Source organism: Rhynchophorus ferrugineus, unplaced genomic scaffold (assembly GCF_030347505.1).
Source record: "Rhynchophorus ferrugineus isolate W39M unplaced genomic scaffold, kcgeb_rfMv2 rfM1, whole genome shotgun sequence".
Taxonomy (NCBI): Eukaryota; Metazoa; Arthropoda; class Insecta; order Coleoptera; family Curculionidae; genus Rhynchophorus; species Rhynchophorus ferrugineus.
The window spans coordinates 69,921,695-69,946,317 of NW_027472580.1; the positions used below are offsets into that span (position 1 = coordinate 69,921,695).

At 31.7% G+C, this 24,623-nt stretch overlaps 1 protein-coding gene across 2 annotated transcripts in view; it reads left to right on the forward strand.

The window, feature by feature from the left end:
* LOC143189433 (uncharacterized) overlaps positions 1 to 24,623 on the forward strand; it is a 204,764-nt gene that overhangs the window by 89,384 nt on the left and 90,757 nt on the right. The window lies entirely within an intron of this gene.

Consider the following 24,623-nt stretch of genomic DNA (forward strand, 5'->3'; position numbering starts at 1 on the left):
ATTGTCTTGGTGAAGCACCACTTTCTTTTTCTTCAAATGCGGCCGTTTTTAGATGATTTCGTCCTTCACACGGTCCAGTAACGCTATGTAATAGTCGCTGTTGAAGGTCCTTCCATTTTCAAGGTAGTTAATGAAAATTATTCCACGCGCATCCCAAAATACAGACACCATTACCTTGCCAGCCGACTGTTTTTCTACGCTTTGGAGCGGGTTCATCGTATGCAGTCCACTCGGATGAAATGATGGAGTCATGTTTCATCCACTGTCACATATCGACGCAAAAATTCAGGGTTTATTGCGCTTAATCATCTTCAAACACTGCTCCGAATCATCAACTCGTCCTTGTTTTTGGTCAAAAGTAAGCTCGCGCGGCACCCACTTTGCACATAACTTTTTCATACCGAAATATTCGCGAATGATGTGATGTACACGTTCAGTTGATATGTTTAGAGTGTCTTCTATTCCATCTTCTATTTTTTCAATTTCAATTTACGGTCATTCAAAATCATTTTGTGGATTTTTTTAATGTTTTCGTCGATAACAACCTCTTTTGGGCGTCCACTGCGTTCACCGTATTCGGTGCTTATTTCGCCACGTCTAAACTAAGCATACCAATCTTTGATGTTTGATTTTCCTGGGACAGTGTATGGAAACTCGGCATCAATCCAAGTTTTTGCTTCAACTGTATTTTTTTCCCTTCAAAAAGCAATATTTTATCAACATGCGAAATTCGTTTTTATCCATTTTTTTCACAATAACCAAACTTGTTTCACTCAAAATGCTATAATTCACAAACTAATGATCCGACAGCCGTCAAATTTATACACGCATCTTTTGAGAGTTAGGGCTAACTAAAAAACATATGGATTTAATTCTAGTAGCTCCATCTATGTGTCAGGCCGGGGAAAATTAACCTGTTAATTTTCCTGAAGAATGCTAGAAGTCTCGATATCTGTATCAGCGAATATGGCGCCTACTTAGTTAAGGGAACCATTGTAAGAAGTCTAAAGTTGTTTTATAACAAATTTGCAGTGAAAGGGTTTTGACTACTTTACAGAGCGTTTTCTTACTTAATAGAAACATCTTGTAATTATTTCCATATTACATTTTTTTATTATAACTTATCTTAGTACAATCTTAATTTACAAATTAATCTTTTACTATTGTTATAATGTGCTGCCATCAAACATAAAAAACACGAGTGTTCTATAAATACATCACTTTGTATTTCTCAAATTTAAATTGAATTATACTATTTAAGCTATAGTTAAGTATAACACTTTTTTATTTCCTTCGTGTTGTCCAATTTTACGTTGGATATCTTCGTAAATTCATTTGATTTTGAGGTCATCTTCTTTGGTTACGTAGCGACAAGCATTGGTAATTATTCTAAGAACTTTGTTTGGACAGTGTTGATTTATTAGTCGGTTTGATGTTTTAGTGCAACCCCATATTTGCATCCCATAAGTATAAATACGCTTGAAAATTGACTAATAAAGTAATCGCTTTAGCCTTGGATCAATAGTAGTATTTGTTACAGTTTTAAAGGAAAGTATCTATAATTACTTAGTTACTTATCTTAAATTTTCTAATTTTTCATTCATATAACTTTACAACTGAACGACTATATTGGTAATGGTACAAAATAGATAAGCTATTTTAAAGCTTTGTTGAATTTTGTATTATTTCACTTATTCAGTGATATATATGCTATATTATTGAAGCAAGTTTTGATTTCTACTTATAGGAGAGAAAGACAAAAAGCGTTAGGATCTAAAGTACAAAAAATTTATGCGAAATAATATTTTATCTGTAAAGATGTAAAAGGTTTAAGTTTATTAAATGCTATATATGTTACATTTCCATAGAAAACAAATATGGAGATCGCATTTATTTTTATTTAAGTATTACATTGTTACTAGTCGTTTCCGACCAACAATTTGTTTTTATGATAACTTAAATCTAAGTATATAACTTATCGGCGCTATCTCAGTCTCTGGTGAAATAATGTTTATACATGTCACTGCTGTATTTTTTATTATATGCACCTCACTACACAACACTACACAAGGTCAGATATTTTGATTCTTTTGAGTATGTGTGCTGCGCTGGTATTATACAAAAGCTGCAATATTTCATTATTCTCATGACAATGGAATCTTTCCTCATGCCCCCTTGCAATTCTCTTGATTTCTTGACTGACTGTGGTTATCGGAAGGTCTCGATGTAGGTAATCAGTCCTATAGTATTTGGGTGCGCCCACAATACCTCTCAAGACTTTGTTCTGAAAATGTTTTATTTTGTTTATGTTACTCTTTGCACTACATCCTCATAATTGAACTCCTTATGTCCATATAGGTTTCAGTATTTGCTTATATAATAGCAATTTATGATGTACTGATAAGTCTAAGTATTGTGGGATTGAAATTGGTCAGCAAATATTGGCAAATGATCAAATGATACTATAATAATTAAAGATAGATGCATTATATTTATTGGTAATATTATTCTGGAATGTTCATTTGAAAGTGCATATTACAGCCTTGTTCATCAACAATACATCTTACAATTCTTAATTAAAATAAATCAAATAAAAAAGTGTTTCAAAAATCAATATTAGAACTATTAATAAATCTTTATAACTGAGTACATATTTATGGTCGTCATATATATCCTGATGAAATTTTTAATGGGATTTCTATTCGTATAAATATTTTTAGGCGACATAGTAACGAAGATGTCTGTATAAAAAATATATTGAACAAAACATACAATTGCTTGAACATGAAATCTTGAAGATTGTTTTAATATGTTAAAATAGTAAGTTCTGCTCATAACGACAATTAGATATGTTTAGTTTTAGTAATTATAGTAGTTTACTCATATTATATTAGATGTGATATTTAATCAAAACTTGTATTGTATAAAGTTATACGTTACACGTTATACGAGTTAAGCTCTGTTCGCTTCTGAGAAAGTAATACAGTTGTAAATCATGTTAATCGAATTATAAATGTAATTGAAAACATATTAAAACACAAGTTACAATTAATTAATATTTATATGTTAAATATTCCACTGCAATAAAAATATCTAAAACATGATGATACCTTAAAGTTAATTAAAACAACGCTATACCAAAAATGCATTTGCGGCTTTACTTTTTTAACTAATATATAAAAATGATGGACTTTAACCACACTAATATATCATAGCAATATTTGCATATCCAAAAATATGAACATTATAATCAATGACACCGTGTCTCAACTTTGTGAGCTCAGATTTATTTCAAGAGTTAGAATTATCGTGACTAATGATTCTAATAGCAGCACGTTAATATTGTTACATCTTTTTGATTTTGTTATCTACGTCAATTAAGTCACTAAGGCTAGTTCGTACTATTTACTATCGACTGTATCAGTCGTACTTTTAGTTACTATTTTTGGTTCTACTAGTTTCATTCGACTGATTTTTAACGTTCTGGTTCTGTCGTCCTAGCCGCAACCTCGACTAAAATATACCTAATTTATGATTACATAGATTTATATATATATATATATATATATATATATATATATATATATATATATATATATATATATATATATATATATATATATATATATATATATATATATATATATATATATATATATATATAGTTTTATGATTTTCAATATATTATATATTAATATTATAGCATTTTGGTATGATATTTTTCAAGATTGTTAATGTAATTGGGTAGAAAGATTAAAATTGTGAATGATAAATAGTAAAATATTTTGACTGTTTTTATGGCAATAATAGGTAATATTTCGATTAGTCTCTTGATTTTTATTAAAGAATATGTCCATTCAATAATAAATTAAGTATTTATATCATTTCATTCAGATAATTTTTAATTATGTCACGGATTAGTTTTTTTTCTGTGATTAAGTATATCGTTAATTTTTATATAGTATTTATGATTATTGTACATCTTTAGTTTTTAGGGTTTGTTGTATTGTCTATATTTATTATAGTATATTATCTAAAAATAGCAATTAACACATTAAAATACAATAAAACATTTGTGGGGAATTATTCCATTCTATAGAGAAAATCCATTCCTTTTTACAGATCCACATAACATTCAAATATAAAAGTAATTCTACTTCTTTTAAAATAAAATTATAAATTGCATGTTATGTTTTATTATAATAGTATTCAGTAATTATTTTTTTCATTTTCTTTGTTAAAGCTAGATCGTGAAGGAATTTATACATCTCCGTCTCTCTCACACTACCGTTGGAAAATATAACCGCATATAAAATTGCGCTTCAAGCGATTATCTCCGTCCATTTCTCTCTCACAATTTTTACAGGAAAGGATTTGTACATCTTCGTCTAACATCACGAATTGAAAAAACCGGTCCAACCCTGGATTTGACTGAATAGTTAGAAAATAGTAATTACTATTTTCAGTCGCTAGTTTTTTTACTATCGACTGTTTCGACTGTTTTGCGACTATCGACTGTTTCGATTATTTTCAGTCGATAGTTCCCAATGCTAGGTTTAATACTTTTGAGTCTGTGTCCTGCTCGACATACAAAGACTTTGATTTTTCTGTTTTTGTCTCTTCATGCTTCTTAGTGATTCTCTTGATGCCCTGAGTAACAGTCTGTAGATGAAGGTCTCGGTGTAAGTAATCATTCCTATAGTATCTGAGTATTCATTCATTCATTTCCATAACTGGATTTCATATCAAGTCAATATCGATTTTGTTTATAGAACAGCAACTTATTACAAACGGATAATTGCAAATTTCTTCCAATTAAACAATACATATTTATATTTTAATTCCAGTTATTTTCTTTTCTTTTTTGAATGTAACCTTTTTAATGTATATACATGTTTATTTTTTAATATTAATAACATTCTAAAAAGTGTTAATTCCTTTTTAGAATGACGAAGTATTTTATTTTATATACAATTTGCTCACTTGGTAGTAGCAGTGGTCAAAACAGAAAACTCTTGGGACAGTCCCGCGTTCGAGTCCCGCCAGGACATGCATGCAATTGGTATTTATGATTGCGGTAATTAGACAGTCCCTCAACAAATACGTAAAACGCGACAATCATCAGTTTTTTAAGCTAAACTAGCAACTTCAGTAGACTGAATAGATGGATGTCCTTTGGTATGATTTTGTCTCTAACTTGATCACCAGTCGGTAGATTTGATACCCATGATCGTAGCTGAGAGCCTACGTTAAGAAGTAAAGATAAACGTTAAGAAACACTTGAGATAAAATAGTTACCATAGTTGGTAAAAAGAGACTCTAAAATGTAATAGAAAGTTACTGAATAATTTTAATGAAAGCTGATTTTTTTTTAGTAAAAATTTACAAATAAGCAGTACTATGTGCGAAAAGCAAAGTTATCTGTTATATATGATGTCTAATACTCAAGTAAAATGAAATCCTCTAGGACTCTATCTTTATCTTTATTATTATTTCCTTATGATCCATAATTCATGGAAAGAAATGTAATCGGTCATAAAATTAGTCAATTTAATTATAATAAATAATATGAATGATTTGAAAATCAAAATTAAAAAATGTATCTTAGGTACTATTTTAATTTGTGTTTAATAATTCATAACAGTAATTTACATTGTTACTAAAATGAATAGTACTAAGATATGCAACATTAAACTTAATTTTAAAAATTACACTTATATTTTAAAGATGTAAGGTTAGGAATTACTGACTGAAAACAGTCCAAACAGTCGATAGTTGCAGAACAGTCGAAACAGTCGATAGTCAAAAAATAGCGACTGAAAATAGTGATTACTATTTTCAGTCAAATGCATGGTTCGATTGTTTTTTATCTTTCGTGATGTCAGACGTATAAGCGAGACAGAGATGTATATATATTCATTCACGTGATAACTTTAAAAAGAAAAGGACAAAAATATTTTAATAATTTCTATTAACATGTAATAAATAATATAATTTTAAAGGAAGTAGGATTACTTTTATACTGAATGTTCTGTTGATTTGTAAAAAGGAATGGAATAATAACACCACAAATGTTTTATCATGTTTTAATATATTAATTGCTATTTTTAAATAACATAGTATAATAAATATAAATAGTACAATATAACTTAAATAAAACCTAAGAACTAAATATGTTCAATAACCATAAATACTAAATAAAATGTAACCGTATACCTAGTCATTGAAAAATCTAATCCCTGACGAACCTAAAAATGACCGTACAATAACTACCAGACCCTTTTTAATAAAAGTTTTATTTATTTTTGAACGGAAATATTTTAAAATTTCTGTTCAGGAATATTATCATGTTCAACTTTTCTCCTGTGAGGCGATTTCTTCGATCGTTAATTATTTGGCCAGATTTTGAAAAAACTCGTTCCGAGGGGACAGATGTTGATGGTATAGAGGAATATTTTACGTGTAACTGATATAACTCAGGTAGTGTCATTTTATGGGCTTGCCAAAAATCATATGGGTTTTCAAACGCCCAATAAATATCATTTTCAAATACTGCATAATCTGTAAAGTTGCTGCAGTACTTAGAGTAATTACTTCTTTCATTCTATTTTTACTTTCATGCGATTTTTTTTATCAAAATATCTCCAGATGTCAATATATTCTTGGTCAGTAGTTGTATCTTGAATTTTGAGTTCTGTAACTGTATTTGTATTTTTTGAAGTTAGAATGGAAGATACCTCTTTTGTGATAACATTTTGTATCGCCTCAGCATTATTTGCAATATATGATTTGGTATTGCTTATTATTATGTTTTTTAAACCTAGGATCTAAAAATGTGTATTTCCCGCATATCGTGTTTATTTCTAAAATTGACGGTCCTTTATTGATAACATCTAATAGACAATTATGTAAATTTTTTCCCCATTCACTTGTTAAAATCCTGCAAATCATAGAAATCATAGAGAATATCAGAAAATGTATTTATTACACATATTTAATATACTTTATTCACCTCTTTAGTGCAAAACTTCTTCAAATCTTTTGGAATCAATGCAATTTTTGAAACCTTTGGAACCTAATTTTAGTTTACAAGATCTTAGGAAAACATTTTGACAAACCAGAGGCTTGAACAAAAATCGTGATAGTTTATCAAAAAAGTATTACCTATTATATCAGCCCAAAATATTACCTATTATGCCAGTCATCCAGTATCTTAATATTTATCATTTTCAAATTTATTTTTTTGCCCTCGAAAAATAATGTTCCAATATTAAAAAACATAAAACCATTTATATTGCATATAAATCTATGTATGTCGGCGCATTACTTTCAAGGCCGCGGCTAGAACGACACAGCCAGATTTTTAAAAATTAAACAGTCCAATAAACTAGTAGAACCGAAAATAGAAACTAAAAGTACACGACTGAAACAGTCGATAGTAAATAGTAACAAAATCAGTCAGACGGAAAATAGCGAATGAAAACAGTCGACTGAAAACAGTCACTAGTAAAAACAATCCAACAAAAAATAACGACTGAAACAGTCGATAGTAACAAGTAGTCAATTACTAAACAGTCGATAGTCGATTTCAGTCGATAGTTCCCATCACTAGTAATTATCGTTACAGTTTACAAATTGTTAAGAGATTAAATAAGCTTTGTTATTTTTATTAATTCTTCTAATCCCAAAATATTTAAACGGACTAAACTAGAACGTTTCTGTAAAAATATTCCATTTCACCTCATCACCACCGCATTCACTATTTTTATGTATACTCCTTAGTGGTTACTGTGATTCAAGCGACAGGACGTTCCTGGCACTATTGGGATATTCTCGTATTCGAATTTCACATAGTGTAAATTCATATAGTCATTGTGTAAACTGTGCTATAAGCTAATGCGTAAAACTGAAGCCCACGTTAAGCAGTAAGCTTCCAAATCGGTGGCAAAAGTGTGTAGAGCACAGAGGTGACTACATTAAAAAATATTAAATGTTTAGTTTCTGTATACTATTGATCAATAAATTTACTTTACAAAATTTCAGTTTATTTTTGATTCCCTCTCGTAACTAATAAATCCAAGAAGTTGACGTTGACCAAAATCCAAAAATATATATACATACATGACACCACTGATATGGCCCTGGTTATGCGAAAAAAAAAACAATGTTTTTATGTCAGAGTGTGAGATATAATAAGTTAGGTGCCCATAAATAAAATATCTGTTTAAATTCGGATATGAGAGAACTAGTCTCCTAAAGCATAACCTATTAGAATAAGGGAATACTCATGCTTTGAAAAGCACTCCTTGCTGTGGATGTCTGGTACAAGCATCCCTGTTCAGGGTGTTAGGCGGAGTGAAGTTACCGTGAATTAACCTAATCTACTGGAATTTGGATAGAAGCTTATAGTTTAGGGTTTATACCTACCAAGGTGTATTGTATAATGCCATTTTCTCAGCCGTATACCCTAGCAATTTGGAGACACCAAGATGTGAGAAACTTTTTCATACCACGGAAATTTTAGTTAAACTAATACAATACAAAAGATCATCAAAGGTAAGAGGCGGTTGAAGGTTCAGGCGATATTTGGCTGCCTTTGGTGTTTTCTGGGAGCGAGGTGTTTATACTAGGTTAAGACTGAATCGATAGTGTTGTTTTATCGTATACAGGTCCAGTTGATTCAGTAAATTCCTAGTTCTTTTCGTTAAAAAGTTTTTTTGGCCTTAAACCCTACATGTTTCATAACTTACATACATGCTGCAATATACAAACAATAGATAGCTACACTAAAACGTATACGTATACGTTCAGCATCATCAACGATTTCAGCTTGACATCAAATTTATAACAAGATGTTTTATAAAAATGTAATGATAATAATAATAATAATAGTTTTTAATTTTCTTGAATTATATATAAGTTGACCCCTGCGTAAAAGTTCAAAGTAAAGGCAAATGAAGCCTAGTTCTAATAACCTAACAAATACTCCATATTGATGAAATAATGATATATGTAAATAGAAGTCAAACAAAGGAAAATCATAACAAGTCAGCAAACATATTAAGTTTCCAGCTAGCAGTTACGTGTTTCTTTAAGTGAAAAGGTGTGGTTTAAGAGCCATTGTAAACGGTGTAACGACAAACATCAAAAGCTTACCATTTCGGTAGACAATGATTACAGAGTGAAGTGGGCGACATTATATGAGATCTTGTCAATTAACTACAACTTATTTGCGAAATGTTCACAACTCTGGAGCTTGCTCCTTTGTTTGTTTAGATTGTCTATTGTTTCCTGGGGATTTTAAATATTGCGGTTTTAAAAGATATAGTGCTAGTGTGAATGTTCAATACAAATAATAAACATTTAAACATTTTACGTGTAGTTTTGTGGCTTAAAAATATTAAAGTAAATATATTACAGAAGACTCATATTTAATAAAATATGTGATGTTCTACTTGCAATAAATTGTTAAAAGTGGCATATGGTTTTGTTTATTTCTTAGGATATATATATATATTGATTAGATGTATTAGTTAAAAGCCCTCTTTTTCTTTCACAATAATATACATTTTGTTGCATTAAAAATGTAAAATTTTGCTATAGAAAAGGTATATTGACGGCGATTTTTATATTATTATTTAATTATTTGAATAGAACTGCAGCAATCAGCTACAGTATCGTGAAAATTTACCAAATCAGTAAATATTCTTCACTTAATTATTTATAGGCATTTGAAGGCTATTGGAATGATACTAAATTTAAGGATTAGATTTGATTCATTGATTTTCTTCTATTAGGTTAAGTATCAATATTAGTTAATTGTTAAACACACAAATACATCTAGTAACAAATGTAGTAAACCTCTTACATGACAATCTCATCCATATATTGTAAAAGATGTTAAGGATACCCTGATGTAGTTTGATTAGGAAGTTCTGCTACCCCTAGTGTATTAACCAGACATAGCACATTCTTGTTAGCAGTTGTTTAATTCGCTGCAGCCTCACTTGACGCATTGTTTCAAAATACGGAAGAAATTGTCGTTCCTTGGATATTATATTTGGTATCGCTGTATTGTTAGAAATATAGGAAATAGTTTTAGAAGGTTTTTTTATTATTATTTAATTAATACATTGTTACTAGTCGTTTCCGTCTAACCTACAATTTGTCTTTATGATAACTTAAATCTAGGTATATGACTAGGAGGACCCATCGGCCCTATCTCAGTCTCTAGTGAAATAATGTTTATACATGTCACTGCTGTATTTTTAATATATGCACCTCACTACACAAGATTAGATGGTTTGATTCTTTTGAGTCTGTGTCCTGTTCTGGTGATATTATTTCTGCTGCAAAAGCTGCACTATTTCAATATTCTCATGAGAATGGACTTTCCTCATGCCCCCTTGCAATTATCTTGATTTCTTGACTGATTGTGGGTATCTGAAGGTCTCGATGTAGGTAATCAGTATAGTATTTGAATGCACCCACAATACCTCTCACGACTTTGTTCTGAAAAATTTGTATTTTGTTTATGTTACTATGTGCAGAACATCCCCATAATTGAACTCCGTATGTCCATATAGGTTTCAGTATTTGCTTATATAATAGCAATTTATTATGTACTGATAATTGTGATTTTCTTCCAATTAGCCAGTACATTTTCCTATATTTCAATTCCAGTTCTTTTCTTTTCTTCTTTATATGTTCCCTCCAGCGACGTTTTACATCGAGATTCATTCCGAGATATTTAGCGTTGTTGCTATATGGAATGTTAGTATTATTTAATGTTATTGGCGCTTGTACGGTCTGTTTATAGGTGAATTGCACATGTACAGATTTACTTTCATTAATTCTTATTTTCCAAGCTTGTGTCCAATTATTTATATTGTCACTTGCCTGTTGTAATTTCCGTGAGGCTTCTTCACTATTGTCTCCGACAGCTATAATCGCAATATCATCAGCATATGTAGCCATCATAATATTTTCCATTTGCGGTATATAACAAGTGTAGAGTAGATAAAGCATTGGTCCCAGTACACTTCCTTGTGGTACACCTGCTTTAGCTTCTTTTACTGTAGAGTAAGCTTCTTCTAGTTTGACTCTAAACATTCTGGTTGTAATGCATGATTTTAACAGTTCGGTGTGTTATTTGATAATATTTTTTGTAGTTTATGAACAAGGCCTTCATGCCAAACCTTATCGAAGGCTTGTGCCACATCTAAGAATATATCTGAGCATACTTTTTTATTTTCGTAGGCTTTTTCAATACCATCTGTTATTCTGTGGGCCTAGTCAATTATTGAGTGTTTGTTAATGAACCCAAACTGGCGTGTAGGTATTAGGTTTGTTCTGTTTATGATCAGTTTTATTCCTTTCAACACGAGTTATTCAAAAACCTTAGATATTACTGGCAGCTGTAATATAGGTGTATAGGCTTTTATTTCGGTTGGTGACTTCCCAGGTTTGGGATCATTTCCGCCATCTTCCAAATGACTAGGACTTGTTTTAATGTAGATGCCGTATTGATCAAGTTGGTGAGTTTTATAATTCCCTTTCTTAGTTGCTTTTGTAGTAATTCTCTGGTTATTAAGTCATAACCTGGTGATTTCCTGGGGTTCACTAATTCAATCATCGAATTTTCAGCTTATATGTCCAGCAAATTATGTTCAATATTAGTTTAATTTGGTTTGGAAGTGTTTTCTATATATTCAGCAAATGCTTCTGCTTTCTGGTGAAGTTGTAGAAGGTAATGGGAAATATTTTCTCAGTAAATGCCTTTTTAATGTGAAAAATAATCAAAATTCATGAAAGCTTTTAATGTAATATCACTCACGTACGATCAATCAAAAGTATATATTTTGAAAATAACGGTTAAAATGTTCTATCTCACTTATCATATAGCCTATACAAGCCTTAATAAATGTAGTACTAATTGCGTGAAATATCATATTAGAGTTTAAAATAACATAATAAATATATTTACTGTATTTATGCAAACAAAAAGTAAGTCAGCGATATTGATATGAAGCGATATGAAGATGATATTGAAATATGTGGATGATTTTTTATTATTCTTTTTTAATAAAATATTTATAGTAATACAGTTTCATATATCAATATTAATAGTGAAATAACACACAATATAAATCAATATTTGTTTTATACATAATACAGACCTTATTTTAGCCGTAATATTTATATTTTTTGGATATCTTACTAAAATTGCTTGCTATAAAATTATTTTCAACAAAAAATATTTGATAATTGAGAGTAACAGGTATCTCGTAAATTGAGAGTTGTGATATCATAGTTGATTCCAAATGAACAGCTATCAACAATAGTATTATTTATAAGAACAAAAAAAACTTCTGCATATTAATGATCCTTATATATCAGATCAGATCAGGTCACAATGTTTATCAAGTTTGGGTTGTTTGATTAAAATGGGATAAATATGTACAATATTAGTTGATTTTTAAACTAATTATTTATTTACTTACAGGTTCATTTAAATGATTGTATAGTAATATTATTGCACATATTTTAAATTTTTTTAATGTAACAATCAAAATGAAAACGTTTTTCTAATTATCAAATAGCAATGATAACAAAGAAAAGAAGTAGAAATTTTATGAGAAGATAAAAAAACTAAATTGGGAAATCATTTTAAGACAATGTTCCCCTGGATGAAATTAAACTGAAATTACTAAATAATAACGATTAAAAGGATTAATTATAGTATTATTTCACCCCTTTAGGTTTGTATCTCCATATATAGTACAAGGGTATCAAATGACTTTTACATCCGCTTAATACAAGTGCACCCCGGGCCCCTGCCACACATAATTTTAAATGCACTTCCTTTTGTATACCGGTTTTCAGGGAGGGGAAGGAATAAAGGGAGCTGGTGAAAGTCTGAAGTGATTCTAGTTTGTTAACTGCGCGTTTCCTTTACGGACAAATTTATTGTTATTGAATTTTGGTTAAGTTACTGAGATTTAATAATACTGACCAGAACTCATGTATACATGTACATATAGTAATTATTATTTTGTACGTTATTATTTTGTGACAAGATCTGGGTTAGGATGAGTTTTGAAATATGGATGTTGACCACCGTTAGACTCCCTATAATAACTAACAGACAGAAGTCATTAGAGCTATTTTAGCTTACATGACTATTAGTATCATACTTTACACACTTTTCTCTAGTCAGCTATAATAATATATAATAGGTCATTTGAAAAGTTCCCGGTTTGACATATAGATGACGCTACTAGAATTAAATCCATATGTTTTTTAGTTAAAAAATGGATAAAAAGGAATTTCGCATGTTGACAAAATATTGCTTTTTGAAAGGAGAAAAACAGTTGAAGCAAAAACTTGGCTTGATGCCGACTTTCCGGATACTGCCCCAGGGAAATCAACCATCAAGGATTGATATGCTAAGATTAGACATGGTGAAAAGAGCACCGAAGACGGTGAAGGCAGTGGACGCCCAAAAGACGTTGCTACCACAACCAGAATCATTCACAAATATTTGGGTGCTACGAATATATGAGAGAGCTCTCTGCAAAGTGGGTGCCACGCGAGGTCACTTTTGACCATAAACAACGACGAGTTGATTATTCGGAGCAGTGTTTGAAGATGATCAAGCGTAATAAACACGAGTTTTTGCATCGATATGTGACAATGGATGAAATATGGCTCCATCAATTCACTCCGAAGTACAATCGATAGTCATATGAGTGGACTGCACATGATGAACCCACTCCAAAGCGTGGCAATAGTCGGCTGGCAATGTTATGGCGTCTATATTTTGGGATGCGCATTGGAATAATTTTCATTGATAACTTTGAAAAAGGAAGGACTATTAACAGCGACTATTACATAGCGTTATTGGACCGTTTGAAGGACGAAATCGCCGAAAAACGGTCCCATTTGAAGAAAAATAAAGTGCTGCTTCACAAAGACAATGCACCGTGTCACAAGTCAGTGAAAACCAAGGCAAGAAATCCATGAATTGGGCTTCTAATTGCTTCCTCATACACCGTATTCTTCAGATCTGGCCCTCAGTGACTATTTCGTGTTCTCAGATCTCAAAAGACTGCTTGCTGGGAAGAAATATTATTCGAATGAAGAGGTGATTGCCGAAACTGAGGCCTATTTTAAGCAAAGGACAAATCGTACTACAGATATGGTAACGAAAAGTTGGAAGGTCGCTACAATCAGTGTTTCACCTTTGAAGGGAATTATGTTGAATAAAAAAACTAATTTTGCCAAAAAAAATGTTTTACTATTTTAGGTAGGAGACTTTTCAATTGACCTGTTATCATTAATATGCATATATATTTTATATTACGTATTAGATGAATATTAGGATATCTATTGGCAAAAATACGAAAAATCATTACAGTCGATTAACCTAATATAAGTGTAAAGTTCGATGTTATTCGAGTTTACATCATGGAACGCTCAAGATTTCATTTTCGACATTCATTACTTTTGTTGTTTAATTCGAATATATCTGCAGACAAAGGCCCTACAACGCTTTTATAAATATATGGTAATTCTGCTACGAGATATTTCATTTGTTGGTTTAGTTCAATAATTTAAAACATGGATTTAACGATCGAGATCGTTTGACAAAACTTATGGAATGAAATATAAATAGATTGTTTTCAGATATTTATATGCGATGGCTAGAAAATAGGTCCAAAGGAACGTATATATATATATATATATATATATATATATATATATATATATATATATATATATATATTATAAAAAATGGATAAAAAGGAATTTCGCATGTTGACAAAATATTGCTTTTTGAAAGGAGAAAAACAGTTGAAGCAAAAACTTGGCTTGATGCCGACTTTCCGGACGCCCCAGGAAAATCAACCATCAAGGATTGGTATGCTAAATTTAGACGTGGTGAAATGAGCACTGAAGACGGTGAACCCAGTGGATGCCCAAAAGAGGTTGTTACCACAACCCGAATCATTCACGAATATTTGGGTACTACGAATATATGAGAAAGCTCTCTGCAAAGTGGGTGCTACGCGAGCTCACTTTTGACCATAAACAACGACGAGTTGATTATTCGGAGCAGTGTTTGAAAATGATAAAGCGTATTAAACACGAGTTTTTGCGTGGATATGTGACAATGGATGAAACATGGCTCCATAAATTCACTCCGAAGTACAATCGATAGTCATATGAGTAGACAGCACATGATGAACCCGTTCCAAAGCGTGGCAATAGTCGGCTGGCAAGGTTATGGCGTCTATATTTTGGGATGCACATGGAATAATTTTCATTGATTTTTGAAAAAGGAAGGACCATTAACAGCGACTATTACATAGCATTATTGGACAGTTTGAAGGACGAAATCGCCGAAAAACCGCCCCATTTGAAGGAAAAGGAAGTGCTGCTTCACAACGACAACGCACCGTGTTACAAGTCAGCGAAAACCATGGCAAGAAATCCATGAATTGGGCTTCTAATTGCTTCCTCATACACCGTATTCTTCAGATCTGGCCCTCAGCGACTATTTCCTGTTCTCAGATTTCAAAAGAATGCTTGCTGGGAAGAAATATTCGTCGAATGAAGAGGTGATCGCCGAAACTGAGGCTTATTTTAAGCAAAGGACAAATCGTACTACAGATATGGTAACGAAAAGTTGGAAGGTCGCTACAATCAGTGTTTCACCTTTGAAGGGAATTATGTTGAATAAAAAAACTAATTTTTCCAAAAAAAATGTTTTACTATTTTAGGCAGGAGACTTTTCAATTGACTTGTTATCATTAATATGCATATATATTTTATATTATGTATTAGATGAATATTAGGATATCTATTGGCAAAAATACGAAAAATCATTACAGTCGATTAACCTAATATAAGTGTAAAGTTCGATGTTATTCGAGTTTACATCATGGAACGCTCAAGATTTCATTTTCGACATTCATTACTTTTGTTGTTAATTCGAATATATCTGCAGACAAAGGCCCTACAACGCTTTTATAAATGTATGGTAATTCTGCTACGAGATATTTCATTTGTTGGTTTAGTTCAATAATTTAAAACATGGATTTAAACGCTCCAGATCGTTTGACAAAACTTATGGAATGAAATATAAATAGATTGTTTTCAGATATTTATATGCGATGGCTAGAAAATAGGCTCAAAGGAGCGTAGGCAGTACTACGAATTGACTGAAAATGCCCTTTCAAAGCCTATCCACATCGGGGGTTTCTGTAGAGACTTGTGATTAGCGGGACCTACTACAACAATTCGAAGCGCAAGAGTGCATGGGTTAGTCCAGGCGAATCATTCACATCAATACTGATTCATGACCACAACATGTGTATATATATATAGCGGGATCAGCAAGGAATGATGTATTATGAGATAGTAATGCCGAAATGCCGTTAGTTTCGATGTCGAACTTTTTGTGTAATATTAATATCGTTGCCGATAATGGATCATAGATCATATTTATTATATTTATTTATTATATAACAGAAACAATAGCAACAATTAAATTAAACGAAGCAAATGTTTCTATTAATGAAGAAAAACGAACAGAAATACAAAAAAAGTAAATATTTATAACAATATATAAAGCCGCTTGTCACAAAAGCACCGTTAAATTATCAATGAAGATTCTGATGAATTGGCTCAGGTGTGACTGTATGAATTTCTTTTTTTTTCTAATTAAATTAACTTTTTTGGCATTCGGTTATATTATGATTTATGGTTTATTTGTCATTTTCATAGTCACCCGCTGCGCCATTTCCATTTTACATCATGTCCCCCAGGGCCGATTCGAAAGCGATTAAGTGCTGCACATTCATATTTAATAATTTCATGCCCATTATTGTATGATGGAAATGGAACCACTAGATTTTTGTTTGAAATAGAAGATTTTGACCGTTTATTTATTTCATTTCAATTTTAAAGCAAGACCTTTTTAGTCTTTCGTTGAAGGATTTTTCCATTCTTTAATCTGAGCCCTGATAAATTCCGATAAGTGTTTCTTGATCTGTCTAAATATAGAAATCTGACTAAAGTTGTTCCACTCTATAATATAAAAAACCTTTGAATAGCATAAAAGATTTCGATTTTATAAGAACATCCCTCAAAATTTGAAGTTTTGAAGTTAATTGAAATAACTTTAATTTTCAGGCATTTATTCCAACAATGTTTTCCCCAACTTATGGATCTCATTGCTGTAGCGGGTTTCATGCAAAATATCTCTCTACGGAAAATATTAACCCTTTGTTTTCCGGTAAACAATTTTTTTTGGAATTTAATAATAATCACAAGTTAGAGCGAGCTATATCTGCTGAATAAGCTGAAGTTTAAAAAATAATATTTAGCAATGGTTTTATGGAGTTATATGAGCTACTGCGTTATGTTGATGGAAAATTAGTTCTTATTTTTTAAAACAGTAATAACTTGATATCTGAGAACGGCTATCTGATACTATATATTTTTATGAATACTAAACTATTCAAAGATAATAAATTTATATTGACAGTAACAGTACTGAAATATTTATTAGTGCCCAACGATATATAACACATGATCTACTATTGAATTGATTTCAATATATTTCGCGGAAATCTCCATTGGAATTAACATGAGCCACTTTGTAACGCGCTATATTTTCAGCCCACGCGATATTATGTAATTAACAGTTACGAATGTGCATAGACAGACTGCACTAAGCATTAGGTCGCAATTAATTTACTTAATATAAATTATAGTTGTCGATCAAATAAATCAATTAGTATAGGGAAAAAGTTGCTAGAAATTTATTATGCTGTTATTTTGTTTTGAATTATATCCCTTACATAAGATTATTGTTTAGTGTCCATCATTGACCGTTTGAGGAAGTAATCCAAATCCAAATGTCATTCGTATAAAGCTGTAACAAATTTTATTACAACACAGTAATCATTATTAAAAATAATAATTGTTAGACAATATTTTAATATCAAACATTCCAGGATTATTAAAATATTTGTCTTTAGAAACATAATTAAACTCTAGATTTCTTCTTCCAAATATGAAGTGATTTTTTGATTATTTGATTGATTTAGACAACTCATTAAAATAAAACTAATATTACACACATAATATTAGACAACCTATTAGAATAGAATTGAAAGTTTTTTAAATATAAAATTCACAATTTTACATTTATTTAGAATAATAATAAGTGCTGAAAACTAATCATGGTGTTTAAAAATTTTAATTTTCTTAAGTAATTTAAAAAAGTATTTTTGTTTTTTTATCATGGTTTCTTTGTCTATGCTTTTCCTAAAAATTTATGGAATAAAAACAAGTAAATTGATTCTACTACAGGCATTTAAGCCCTATTGACTATAAATACAATATCACTTTTTGAGCTTGCGTTGCAGTTTTCCATAATAGAAAGTAAAATAGCAACATATTAAGAGAATTGTCTTCTGAAATATTTATTTTCCAAAAACAAAAAGAAAATTGACTTTTTTTGTGTGAATGAAGTTGACCAGCAAGTACCAAATGGTTTTTTTGCTGATGTTGCACTAAGAGACCTTTGGGTTCGATTGGGATTTCCGTATTTCAGTTACCTACCGCGAATGGTGAGGGGGTATGGTTTTGATCAATGTATTTGCACGTTGTATGGTGCCAACGTAGAACCCACACTAAGCATATTCGTAAGGGTGAATGGTAGTCTGACTCGAGATGGGTGTTCACATTCCTCATAAATCATGGGATATGGAGTAACGCGCGGACTTTTTCGGATTGTAATTGTGCCGTTGAAATAGTGCAAGTTGTTTCCTCAGAGATGTGATTGTACCACACCTGCGCTCCATAGAGGCAGACTGGTCGAATCTGTATATTATGCAGGTTTGCTCTTTGTTAGATTGGAAGTTTGCTTTTTCTGCAGAGTAGTGGAAATAAATGCTATACACACCCTTGCCTCTACAGAGTATTGGATTTGGTATGACCAATATCCAACCGCGAAAAAGCCGAGCTCCTGACAGAGACATGGAATGCTTGCTTTTCCTAAAGACAACGGCGCTATGACGAATAGAAGAAAAATTCGGTTTCTCCGCAAATACTAAGAAAGATAATCGCCATTCTTCCGCCAAAAAGGGTAACATAAGCAACTTACTAAACTTACAAAAACAATAAATGCTACTATGCGCCTGCAATATTTTCCAGAGATATGGCACATATATAATCATGATTCCAAAAAAGAAACAAATTGTTTGCCTGCTTTTAGACTACAGGTCCATCTGAATCCATCCCACATGAACAACACAGGTTCCGTACCAATCAGATATATTAGACATCAAATCATTAGTACAATGAGCAACAATCACAATGTTGGGTTTGGTATTCACTAGACCCAGCCCTTTTTAATGTATGCATATTTAACATTCATACGCGGACGACACGATCTTCTTGAACAAGGCTTATAGATTATGAAGGTTGAAAATCAGTTTTCAAAAGGCCCTGGCCATTATATTCTACAGAGGAAGACATTCGCGCTGAACAGCTAAAGGAAAAATTTACAATCTCGTGGTGGCAAATGAATATTACAATCACGTACAAGACTACGTAGTCCATCTTTTACTTTACCATATATTTATAGGGATCAAACACCTGGCTCAGTTACATCAGCCTGGAACGGATGGATAAACAGTAGTGTAAAACAAAGTTCTAAGACAAGCCTTGAACGTCCCATGGTTTCTCAGAAATACCTAAATACATCGTGAAACTGGCACTCCAACGGATCGGCAATATTTCAGATACCTTTACAAAACATTCATTCGTAGTCGCGGTACAATGCCTAAATTCCTGCATTAAATCCTTGCCAGAGGCGGTAAATAGGCCGTCTAAGGTCCTCATATCTCCTAAAACAAAAGTCCTCACGGGCGCCCAAAATTGTAACTCCAGTTCTATATCAGCAATGAACACATCAGTTAATCAACAAGATAATTAAAAAAAGAGCCTAAAGAAACTAAAAAAAAATTGGTCAAAAGACTAGTTTCTTTGATTTATTTAGTTGTTTTAATTTTATAACAAACTACACTTAGTTATTTTTATATATTTTATTATAATAGTTATTATTTCGGTACGTGTTTATAAAGCATTTATCACATATTTTCTGTGTATTAAATCGCATCGGGTACATTTTTCAGTATGTGTCATTTGATCGAAGGGTGAACAAACAAATTTTTCAGTGCCTTGAAAATGTTCGAATTTGTACCGAGTAAGTGGCATTTGTAGGAAACACTTTATTACTTCAATTTGAAGAAAAAGGCGGCTGAAGATCGTAGAATGCTGGATGAATCTTATGGCAACATGCTGCATCGATTTTAGCATCTGAATATTGGTTTTGACGTTTGAAAAGTGGTGATTTTGACGAGCAACAATTCTCTACGTTTCAAACCGGTGAAAATCTACTTGGAAACATTAAAATGAGAAATGCTACCCCAACCGTCGTATTCCACAGATCTTGCTCCCTCTGATTTCTACTTATTCCGAGATATGAACCGTGAACTGTCTTAGCACCGCTTTACTTCTTATGAAGATATCAGAAAATTGGTCGATTCGTGTATAGTCTCAAAAGATACATAATTCTTCCGATAGAATCCGTAGACTGCCCGTATTGTGGGAAAAAGCTTTGAATATAATATACTGATTTTTCACAATAAAGCTTCAAATAAAAAAATCCTCTAAGACTAATTTATAGGTCCAATATAATATAATATTTAATAACAAATTTATTATTATTTTAAAATATAACTGTTTGAAACAAAAAAAGAATAATTAACATAGATTAAAAAACGCAATTATTTTTAAAGATAAGTATCTTAATTTTTATTGGCACCTCCTAAGCCGATATCCTATATATTATATCCTGAATATAACCAATGTATAACCAATGTGTATATATATTCAATATATAGTATTATGAGAGATTGGTTTCAATTTTAATCACAATTTATGATTATAGCCTCGATGATATGCCACTTCAAAAGGTCAGTGTGATGCTGTCATTATGATCGTTGTAAACTGCGTCAGGTCTTACTTAAGCGACCGAATCATCCTTATTCATCTATCGACATTTCAGGCCTGTCATTATAAAATACCGAACCGATGCACGTTGTTAAAATCATAATAACCCGACGAGAATACATGTCAGAATGTCTATGACCAGAAATTATATGGCAATGTAAAAGTCGTTAATGTGAATTTCAACGGCCATTAGTGACACATGTACGCCTCTACTGTAAGTTTATACCCAAGAACAAATAGAAATAAATTTTCCATAAAGACAAGTAGCTTGGCATACTTTTTAATTTTAATAAACGTTTAATGGTGGATATCAAATTGCTGGGTGTGACTTCTCCGAATTTCTTGAATTTTTTTCTTTATAGGATGTGAGATATAAGGTACCAGGTGACACTTGTTATACGCTAGGATCTTAAATGAGTTTGTGGAAATGAACCGGAAAATGATACCAATATTCCGGAAACAGAAATAATTAAAACATTTTTGTAAATATATATTTTCCTTAAGTTTGATATATTTATTCTTATTATGTAGCTTTGGTTGGATAGTTTTTCGACATTTGAAAAATATAATTTTGAGGTATTAGAAAATCTGGAGAATAGGACCGTAGACTAGATGTGTAATATTATGTATCGATATTATTTTGCAACAATGACTGCAACAAAATTATCGATATGGGCGCAAAAATTTAATATTCACTAAATATTGATCTCTAAATAAGTCGTGATATTTTTAATAAAACTTTAAAATTAAGTAGCAATTTGGAAGGATTGTTATAAATAATAAAACGGTTTTTTATAATGTTAAGAAATATATTTAATTATTTTTAAAAAATACCGGCTAACAAAAATATCTACACTATCTATTTTTATAGAGTATTAGACTACTGTAAATCACGCCATGTTTTATATGTTCCTTACACCCAATTACTTCAAGGCATTGTAAAAACTGAGTTTGCTATTTTACCAATTTAGTATATTTCATAAACTAAATTCCTTTGATATCCTAGGAAACCGACTCATTCTCGGAGTTAGTTTCACGTCTTATTCATCATGATGCAGAGGTAAAAAAATCCCAATCTTGCAAAATTGTACTTATAACTTATAATATATTTTTGTTCCATAGTTAGCAACCAAATCAAACCAAACCAAACCAATGGACACCTGTTGTTGTCCCTTACATCTATCTTGAATAATAATTTTACTATTAATTTTCTTTTCAGCTCTCTTTTGAATTGTATATGGGATGTGGAAAAATATCTTTCAGGTCTTTCCGTGATTTTGGAAGCGTTTTAATATTTGTTTCTATCACTCTTCTATGGTAAAACGGTAGTTACGTTGCGGTACAGCTTCTGAGATTTCTAGGAAAAAGCTTGAACCAAGTAATTTTCATAGAACGAATAATTCAAAACACTTTTCCAAGGAAACTCGTCCAAATTCAACTTAACCTTCCATGAGAAATTAAAGTACTAATCAGGTACAAAAACCGTTTAGCAAGAAGAGCTCATGCCATACTGGATCCAGAGGATAAACGCGAGGCGCAGTGCGCAATCAGAGAAGTCAGGGACATTTCAGGAATCATTTCTTCTTCTTCTGGCGCACCGCCAAAGACGTTATGGAAAAAAAATTGAATCCAACCGCCTCTCTAAAGGCCGAACCTTTCATGGATATTGTTGCCTTAACAAATCCGGAAAAAGCCGAACTCCTCGCTGAAACGTTCGAAAAACAAATGAAATATATCCATTCACTTGGCCCTCCACAACATATGTTAATCGTCATCACTGACACAATCCCTTCTTTGAAAAGGAAAAGCTTTCCATCAGATCATCTTCTAAGTGGCATTGTCTCTCCTAGAGACCTCCAGCTCTAAATTAAACGTCTTTCTTCAAAAAAAGCTCCAGGCCCAGATGGTATAACAACTAACCATCTGTAAAACCGTACCACTCGCAGCCACCATTCATCAGGATCTCCGTAGGGGTCCTAACCATCTTGTTAGATGTATCCTAAGCTTTAGATCAAGTTTGGCGCAATGGCCTAACCTTCAGAGTCAAAAAACTAGGTGTACCGAATGACTTGATATCCCTAATGGACTCATACTTGGAAGATAGGTCTTTTCAAGTAAAGATCGTTGACCAACTCTCTATTCAGAAGCCAATCTCCACAGGAGTTTTATATGAATATCTATTAGTCCCGGCCCTGTTCAACCTGTACATGGCAGATTTCCTACTCCTCATATTATCAAACACAGCATTTTGTGTAGACGACACATCGTTCTTTAACACCGCATCTAAACCCGATTTCATTAGAAATTCTGGCGACTGCAGCGCAACCAGGAATTCTCTGCATATCGCCTCCTAATCGAAAAAGTTCATACTCCCTGGCCCCAGAAGGTACCACACATCGGGACGCAGGTTCCAATTGTCAGCCCAAATACAACATGCTATTGGCAAAGGCAATTGCGTTTGTATCATGTATATATGTTTGTATACCAACGATGTGTGTGGTCCAGCATTGTCATTGTTGATAGCAACACATGATTGATCCTCAACACACATGACTGAGGATGAGGCGCCAATGTCGGATTTAATACCATTTGAGAATCTTAAACGAACTTCGACCATGATCTTTTTCTAACATTATTATCATATGGTATGTAAAGATGACACTGTCACACTGCGTTTGATTCACTTCATTTAATTTTTCATTCTTAATTGTATGCAACCTAAATATGGAACTTCTTTTGGTATCGAGTCTTATGTAAACAGTTCAAAACTATTTTATTGTAGTTCCGTAGCGATTTCTCAGGATAAAGGATTAATTTATCTCGATTTTTTTAATATCATCGATATTTTCAACGATTGGATAGCCAGAGCTACGTTTATATTTAACACCGAAATTTTCAGAACGAAACCATATAAACCACTTCTGATATCTGCCTTCACATCTTCACATAAACATCGACTTTTCATCGACATAAACACCACCCAGTTCAACAAATTTTCTATAAGTTTTCTTCAATATGCTATATGTTCTTCCGTTTTACAACTATCTTTAAAACAAGATCAACACTAATGTCTACTATTACAGAGTCTTTCTTTATCTAATTGATCAAGTTTCTTTCTATCCTTAAATTTCTTTTATAAAATTTAATTAATTGATTACACAAAGCGTTTTGTAGCAAAACTTTTCTTTTACTCTAGAATTAAATACGATCTTTGTCTTCTTCATCTGTACAATAAACTCATCTTGTTGCTATTGTCAATAGAACAAGCTGCATACTTTCTCACAATAACTAGTTCTATATATAAGAATTTAATTTATTATGGCCGCTCTTATTTACAAAAATTTCTATGTATTTAGTTGTTAAAGATCTCAATAAAGCTTCAAACAACTTCGAAGCAAAAGTCACTTTACTTTATTTACAAACTTTATTAATCCAATTGGTTTTTTTTAATATTAATCTTTTTCTGTAATACTTTTACACTTTTCCGCAGAACAATTTATATTTTCATCTCAAAATAGGCTTGAACTTTT